The sequence below is a fragment of the Fukomys damarensis genome, unplaced genomic scaffold (assembly GCF_012274545.1).
Source record: "Fukomys damarensis isolate Sample0158 unplaced genomic scaffold, DMR_v1.0_HiC HiC_scaffold_33, whole genome shotgun sequence".
Lineage (NCBI taxonomy): Eukaryota > Metazoa > Chordata > Mammalia > Rodentia > Bathyergidae > Fukomys > Fukomys damarensis.
Genome location: NW_022900945.1, coordinates 22,580,837 through 22,589,778, shown reverse-complemented (window position 1 = coordinate 22,589,778; position 8,942 = coordinate 22,580,837). Strand labels below are relative to the sequence as shown.

Genomic DNA, 8,942 nt, shown 5'->3' with positions numbered 1-8,942 from the left:
GGGGCTGTGTGCCTGGGACGCGGGGTGGGGGCTTCGAGCGGTCCCCGCGAGGGAGTCTGCTGTGCCGGGTGTGCGCCGGGCCCCGCCTTCTCACGTGTGCACCCCAGAGTGGATTTTTACGTAACTCGTGCCTGGCCTAGGGGAAGGAAGGGTCAGGTCTCACACCCTCAAGTCCCTTGAGCTCTCTACCCTGAAGGTTAGGAAAGGCTGCAGGCCGAGCCCATGTGAGACAAGGCTTAACTAAGCGGCTTAAATTTGATGCTGGTCCTCCCAATACCATCCGCCTCTCCAATAAAATATTATACTAAATCCCATGTTAAAGGGACCATCCCTGTACTCAAAGCCAGTGTTTTACTGCATAACAGCTGCAGGTCCACTCCCCTTCGACTCCACCTGCTTCCCCCTGCGGTTTGCGTTTGAAGAGTAACAACGTACTGTGTAAAATAAGGGGAGAAATCTAAAACCAGGAATTGAGGGAGGGGGCTTTAATATTTTTATCATCCTCATCCACTCCTTACTCTCCCGACTCTACCTTGTTTAACTCAGTCTCTACCCGGATATCATTTCCAGCACAGTGATTCAATTAGGCAAGATTTATTTCTCTTAGTTGCTATGGCGATCACATCCCTATTTAAAAAAAAAAAAAAAGAAGAAGAAGAAGGAACTCTGTTCAGAGACCTCCCAAAGGAATAAAATGAAAATCGTTATACATCTATCTATCTTAACATTATAATGTTAAAAACTTGGAAATACTCAAATTTTAATGTCTTTGAACGTTTACAAAGGGATGTTCTCTCCCAAATCCATGAACAGATAACCCATTTTTCCAACAGAAGTAATTACTTGTGCCAGTGGAGGTAGTTACTTAACCACTTTAGAGTCAGTCTCCTCATCTATACAGTAAGAGTATAAACTAGATGATCTGTTAAGATTATAGTTATTGCTGGGTGTGGTGGCACATGTCTTATCCTAGCAGTCTGGGCATCTGAGGCAGGACAATACAAAATTCAAGCTCAGCCTGGGCAATTTAGTGACTTAATCCCTGTCACAAACCAACCAACCAAACAAAAAATTAGGGCTGGGATGTTGCAAAGGCCTTGGATTCAATCACCAGTACTGAGGGAAGTATATATAATTCCCAGGGATGACTTGAAAAAAAGTGACTTCCATGCTTGATAATCCAAGTTTTTATCAAGTTCATTCAAACTGTATTAACTTTGAGTAACCTCAACTACATAATTTTTAAATGTGATTATTTTATTCTAATTCGCTTCTAGCAAATCACACTCTATGATGACAGCCCTTATTACTTACAGTGGAGAAAAAATGACTGCTGAATTTGTCGTAGTGCATTCAGCAATCCTGTGAAGACATCAAATAGATGTTTCTTTTATTTCTTCTTCATTTTATGATGGTATATACGCTCCTATTTGCATCATAGTGAAGACAAAGATGAATGACCCTTCTCAACTTTTTAAATACTATACACATGACCTGGGCCCATAACGGAAAGTGAATAGAAATTTTGGACATTGCAGGACAGACTTTGTAAGAGAAATATACTGTTTGATTTCTTATATCTGTGCCCAGTTTCTCTACTACATTGTGATCTGTTTGAAAACAGGATCCTCGGAGCCTTGGGGTATGTTCAGTACTTTCAAAATTCTCTTAGGGACTCTGATCAATTTATTTTTCTAAAAGAAAATTATAAAAGACACAGCCACTATTTACACAGCCACCTTTGTCCAATGCTAAAATAGTGATTAAAAACTGCACTATGGATAAGAAGTGCTAAGTCTGTGTGATGCAGGGTAATGGCCATGGTATCATAGGCTATGTGGAGAAGCTTTAACTTGGTCCCTGACTTTGGCAGCCCGCGCTTTGGAAGAACACATAAGTAAATCAAGGATTTTGTTACAGTTTATATCTAGATGTCTGCCCAAAGCCTCATGCTCTCATTGGTGGGGCTTTGAGGAGGTGATGAATCATGGGAGCATGATACTTAGCAGTAGATTCATCCACTTGACTTCATAGCTCAGTGATATCGGAAAGTAAAGCTTGCTTGGAGGAGGTGGATTACTGGGGGCATGGCCGGGACGGGTCTATTTCTTTCCCTCTCCCCTTGTTTTCAAGTCTACTTTCTGCTGCCTTGCCATGAGCTGTTTCTCCTCTACAATTCTTCTCTGCCACGCCTCCCTGCCTTGGAGCCAGCCAGGACTATGGACTGTGAGCCAAAATAAACCTTGCTTCCCTAGGATTGTGGGCGTCAGGTATTGTGCCTCAGTGACAAAGTACTAGCTAAGACAGGCTCTTATGCTCAAAAGGAGAGAAGCTAGAACAATGAGAATGGCTGTATTCAGAGGCACTTTCATGAATTTTAAATTTTGAGAGAAGAGCAGGATTGAGAAGGATTCTACCCTATATCCCTGCCCCATCTGCCCCAAACATTATCTAAAAATGACATTTCACCTTCAGAATTCTTTCAGGCACTCTGAGAATCTAGGGAGGAAGCCGAGGTAAAATGTACTGCTTTCTATAGCTAGTGGTAGGGTCTTTACATCCCTGTGACAACAGGGGAGGAATAGAACAGCTAATATGGTCAGCTCCTCTGTACAGTGACAGGCAAAGTTACAAATGATAGAAATGAAACCATTGCTGTACCTCTCATTGCTGTATTCTCTGACCCACATGCAATAATCACCTAACTCCTGAGAAGTGGCACGTTTCTTCTGGATTGACTACCCCAAAGGGGAAAAAAATCTATCTTTATATTTTTCAGTATATAAATATTGTTATGCTGAATGCAAATGTCCTGATAAGAGTTTAGGTTTATCTAAATCTTGAAATAGTATTTATGAATAATAAGAGAGGTTTTTCAATATTAGCAGTTCTTTTCTATTTCAATATTTTATAAATTCCATATAGTAATGAAAAAGTCCTCTGTTTTAAAGAATTAAATGTAGAATTTTTACAAAATATGTGAGAAAGCACTGGGGATCTGACGGGAGGAAGAATAGCAAGGTAAGCATAATTTCTTCTCTTAAAGCTGTAGCACTGTGGGAAGGACGGTATGTCTGAAGAGCATACAGCCTCCCGACATAGAAGTGAGATTAGTTGGTACTGTAGGGTTAGGGGAGCATCATGCTGAACATGGGTCTGAGAAAGATTAGCTAGCTTTGAGCTCTTAGATAAAGTGCTACTCTGTTAGTACATATTTCTTTTAAATCTTGTCTCATGGTACAAGGTTGTTGATTCTCTCATGGGGTCAAGTCAGAAAAAACAAAAGAACAGGTTACCAGCCATTCACTCATACTTTTGCATCCTCAGGCAGTTTACCAGATCCTCTTAATCCAGCTGTATATGAGCACATTGTAATCAATGAGGACTTTTATGTATTTTTGGTGAAACGACTCATCATGTTTTTCTGACCTTTTCAAACTTTTGGATACAGTGGTTAAAATGAGCTTTTCTTGGGCTTGGCACAAATTCTGAGAGTGCCCCCAGAGAATGAGCTCAGTGGTAAGAACTCTGAGACAGGAAGGATAAATGAGATATTGCACATGTGTTTGGAATAAGGTAGTTTGATCTAGAAATCTTGACTGCAATTGTGCAAGGCCAGCTGTACATTTCTGTGTAAGTTGATCTATCATGAACAGTCACAACTACTTTGTGTTCTTATCACCTATTGCACCAGGAGTCCCATCTGCCTTAACTAGTCATTGCCTCTTTCTTGTCAGACCGGTGCTGTGATGATGACTCTCCTCTGCGTCCTTTCCTCTGAGAGAAAACATCAGTTCCTGCAGCAGGATGTCTCACATCCTCAGTTGATCTGTCTTCTGGGAATTTATCCAAATATTTCTTTGAAAGTTTCCCATGCATCCCATTTAAAGAAAATATGCTGTCATCTGGGTCACATATTGGACTCACCATAGAGCAACCAAGCAGTTGTTGACTCTTGTCTTTTCTTATCCATAAAAAGGGGTTGACTACTAAGAAAATATGTACAAGCGAAGCCAGGCTAAAAGCCAGAATTAAAGCAGAATTTGTATGGAGCGGCCTAAAAACAGCTGTAATTATTTCTGCTAATGACCGAGACAGGGCTTGCTAGGATCCTGGCAAGGAGTCAGTCTGTGTTCCCTGAACCTTGTTGAAACATGGGCAAGAGGTTTTGACTTGATTAAACAAACAGAACATATAAAAGACTAGGTTTTGAGAGGTGGGAAGGAGTGTAGGATATGATTAGAAATGACAAGGGAATGATATGCAATTAGCAACATTTGCCAACAGTAAGTTAAAAACTTTACTCATTAAAAATTGTTTGTATTTGTCATGGTTTTGGATGTCTTTGTCTTCTTTCTCTAATAAAAGCTGCATCCATATGGGCTTTGGACTTCTCTTTTCAACTTGAGTTTGGGTGTCATGGATCTTTGAAGTATTATAATATCTTGAGTTTCTCCGATAATTATTGGATAGGCAATTGGGTTTGGAAATCCAGTCTGGAAAGTGAGATGGTTAATATAAAACAAAAAGTGAGTCTAAAGACATATATCAAAATCTCTTGATTGCATGTAGAAATAGTACCTAAAATGCAGAATGGATTCTAGAGCAAGATTATGTAGGTACAAATCTTGGCTTTGTCCTTATGAGCTATTTGACCTTTATTAAGCTATTTAATTCTCTATGTCTTAATTTTCTTCTTGAAAGATAGGTTGTGGTGAAGATTAAATGAATAATATGATAAGCATAACATGCCTATCATATTTCTAGGCATAAAGTGAGTGTTATATATCTTTTTCCCTTAGTGATCAAGGAATAACCTGGTATCTAGTGACAGTTGGTGCTTAACATACTGTAAATGAAGGTAGAATAAATCCTTTGTTTTATGTTGATGCGTTTGTGGGGATAGGACAGGGTATTAACTTCTTGCTACGCCTTTTCTAGCTTTAGAGCCCCTAACAAATATTTTAAAACAGTGTTCTCTAATGAAGATGTTTGTACTGAAGAAATTCTTAGTTGATTGAAATTTTGATGGCAGACACTGCTTTGTGTTTAGAAGCTCTGCATTTTAGAAACAGGTTATGGCAGACATACTATATGGCATTCCAAGTGCAGATCTGGTGTTTTGTTATGGAGTATGACATGATTTGACTCAATATGCCAAGTCTCATTTATTTTGTATTTCTCTCCTTTCAGAGCACTATACATTTATACAAATGCAGCATTCTTTCTTGTTCTTTGTAAATAAGTAGAGACAGTATCAATTAAAATATAAATGTTAAGCGACAGAATGGTATCTGATCAAGAAGTTTCTCCACAATAAAAACAACTCAATGCTGAAAAAAATTAAAACAATTAAAAATAGGAAAAGGAGATGATTCTTGCACTGCCTGAGGTATCTCTCTTTCCACTTATATAACCCTTGCACTGTAGAAACTGCCTGACATAACTATTTTGAAACTCCAGGGTCTACTGAAGGCTTGCAGCTTTAACAAATGGATGGAAGCTGTGTTTCATTTCAGTCATTTCAAATCTTAGCCCAGCTATCAGTTATACCACCTGCACTGCTGCCCCTCTTGTCCCATGGGGACAACAGTGCATGTGTTCAGTGAGCTTAAACACAGCTTGTGGGAGCTAAGGTGGGAAACAATGATCCTGCTTTCCAGTTACTGCATATCTGTGCTGTGATTCCTGATTTACGCTTCTGATGACAGAGGTGCATACCAGTAGTTGGGTGGTCTTTGGTGTTCTCCCTCCTCCCCATTGTTGTGAGTTCTTATCCCTCTGGCTAAAGTTACTTGCAGAAGATTTATAGGGCCAGTGCTCATTTATACCCTCTTTATTTTTTCTGTTTGCCCCTTTTGAGAGCCAGACACCCCAAAGCAACTTCATTTATAGAGGAAATTAGAACATGACCACACACGTTCAGAGAAGACCTCAGGTTTATACCTCAGGCTGACATTGGCAAAGAGACAGTCTACAACAGCAATAAGAACAATAAATGACATTAGTGAATACCAAGGAAGGGTGAAAATCGGATTTTCATGTTATTAGATTCAAATGCCCAGTTATCAACAAAAATCATAAGGCATATAAATAAATGTGGAAGTATGACCATTTCAAAGAAAAAAATAGAATACCTAAAGCTGCTCATATAAGATGCCTGCTGGCAGATCTACTAGACAAAATGTTTAAAAATATGTCTTCATTTTCAAAGAACTAAAGAAAGATGTACTGGAATTTTTTTAAAAAATGTATGACAAAATGGAAATATTAATAGTGAAATTAAAAAACAAATGAAGCAAAGCAAGTCTAGCTGAAAAGTATAAAACAAAAAATTCACTAGAAGGGTTCAAAGGCAGAGGCAAACTTGAAGGTGATATTATAGAAATAATTATATCTGCAAAACAGAAAGAAATATGATAGAAGAAAAATGAACATAGCTTCAGCTATTTGTGAGACAACACCAAGTGCACCAATATTTGTATAGTGAGCATGTCGTGAAAGGAGAAGGAGAAATAACATCACTTCCCATATTTGAAAAATGATGAATATGAGCATCTCAGGTGCTTAATGAACTCCAAGTAAGAAGCACTTGAAAAGGCCCACACTGAGACATATAATCAAGCTCTTAAAAGTCATCTTTAAACTATCAAGAGAATCAAAATTTCATATACAAAGAATTCTTGGTAAAATTGTAATCAGAGTTTTCATTAAAAGCAATTGGAAGCCAGAAACAACGAGTTGGCTGATACTGCTAAAAACAAAGCAAAACAGAACAAATCACCAATAAAGCAGTCTATGTCCAGTAAAATTGTTCTTCAAAAGTGAGGGAGAACCTAAGATATTCCCAGAGAAACAAAAGCTGACTGGTTGTTAACATTAGACCTGCTCCGCAAGAAGGGCTCACAGAGTCCTGAGGATAAAATGAAAGATGAGTAGACAGTATCTCAAAACTCTATGAAGAAAGAAAGACTTCAACAAAGGCACATGTATAATTATAAGAGCTAGTATCATTGTTAACTATGGTTTGTAATCACAGTTTTTTCTATGTGACTTGAGACTAATATATTTTTAAAACATTTGTCTAAAGTTAGTATAATTTTAGTTCAACATATGAAAACTGATCAATGTAAATATAATATTAAACGAAGGGGGGGAATATGTGATAATCTCAGTTGATGCAGAGAAAAGCATTTAACAGAATACAACACCTTTTCATAATAACACCTTAATAGTGAAAGAAATTCCCTTATAATAAATGTCACATGAAAACTCACAGCAAACATCATACTTAATGGTGAAGAACTAGAAATTTTTCCTTGATGATCAGGATCAAGACAAGGATACCTGCTTTTGCTACTTCAACATATATTTATTGGAAGATCTCACTGGAAAAATTCACCTCCACCAAAAAGAGATGCAAATTGGCAAAGAAAGACACAAACTTTTATTTGTCCACAAATTATTCAGTCTTATATGTGGAAAACCCTAGGGTCCATGAAAGTCTACTAGAACTTATAAGTGATTTTTGTAAGCAAAGTTGCAGGTTACAAAGTAAAGACACAAACTGCATTTCTATATACTAACAACAATCTAAAGAGGAAATTATAGAAGAATTTCATTTGAAATAGCATCAAAAAGAATAAAATATTGGCTGGGGATTTAGTGCAGTAGCACCACACCTGCCTTGCAAGCACAAGGTCCTGAGTTTGAGTCCTGGTACCAAAAAAAGGGAAAAAGAATAAAATACTTAGGAGTTAGTGTAGCCAAGGAGATAAAAGACTTGCATAATATTAACTGTATAATATTGGGGGTGACTTTATTGAAGGTGTGATGAGCCAGGGCCCCCCCCCCACCTTCTGGGGTCTGGGATGGAAACCATGAGGAGGGGAATTCTCAGTGTTGGGGCAGGGACTCCGCAGTGAGGCCTCTTCCTCTGTGGTCTGCTGGAATGGTGTTTGGGGCACTCACTCCTTGGAAGCCATGTGGACCGTGATGTACACCACCCTGTTGCTGTAGCCTAATTCGTTGTCATACCAGGAAATGAGCTTGGCAAAGTGGCCATTGAGGGCAATGCCACCCCTAGCATCAGAGGTGGAAGAGTGGGTGTCACTGCCAAAGTCCTAGGACACGACCTGGTCCTCAGTGTAGTCCAGGATGCTCTTCAGGGGGTTGTTGGATGCCTGTTTCACTGCCTTCTTGATGTGGTCCTATCCTGCTTTCTCTATTCAGCAAGTCAGATCCACCACTTACAGGTTGGGTGAGGGTACCCGGAAGGCTAATCTGATGAGCTTCTGGTTCAGCTCCCGGATGACCTTGCCCACGGCCTTGGGAGCCAGTGTTCTGTACATCTCCATGGCTGTCACGCCACAGCTTCCCCAGGGGCCGTCCGCTGTCTTCTGCGTGGTGGTGATGGTGTCGCATGTGATCGTAAGCCCCTCCACTATGTCAAAGTTGTTAGGACCTTGGCCAGGGGGGCTAAGCAGTTGGTGCTGCAGGAAGCATTGCTGACGATCTTGAGGGAGTTGTCCTACTTCTCCTGGTTCACGCCCTTCACAAACGTGGGAGCCTGGTGGATGGGGCAGAGATGATGACCCTTTGGTTCCACCCTTCAGGTGAGCCCCGGCCTTCTCCACGGTGGTGAACATGCCAGTGGACTCCACCACGTCCTCAGCGCCAGCATCGCCCCCCATCGATGTTGGCGGGATCTCGCTCCTGGAAGATGGAGATGGCCTTGCCTTTGATGACGAGCTTCCCTCCTCAGCCTTAATGGTGCCGTGGAACTTGCTGTGGTGGAATCATACTGGAACATGTACTCCATGTAGTTGAAGTTAATGAAGAGGTCACTGATGGCCAAAATAGGTCACTTTGCCACAGTTGAAAGCATCCCTGGTGAACAGGCAGCCAATACGGCCAAATCCGTTCAGTCTGACTTTCACCAT

At 40.1% G+C, this 8,942-nt stretch overlaps 1 pseudogene; it reads right to left on the bottom strand.

Moving 5' to 3' along the window:
- Positions 1–7,967: 7,967 nt before the first annotated feature.
- LOC104870872 lies at positions 7,968–8,942 on the bottom strand (annotated as a pseudogene).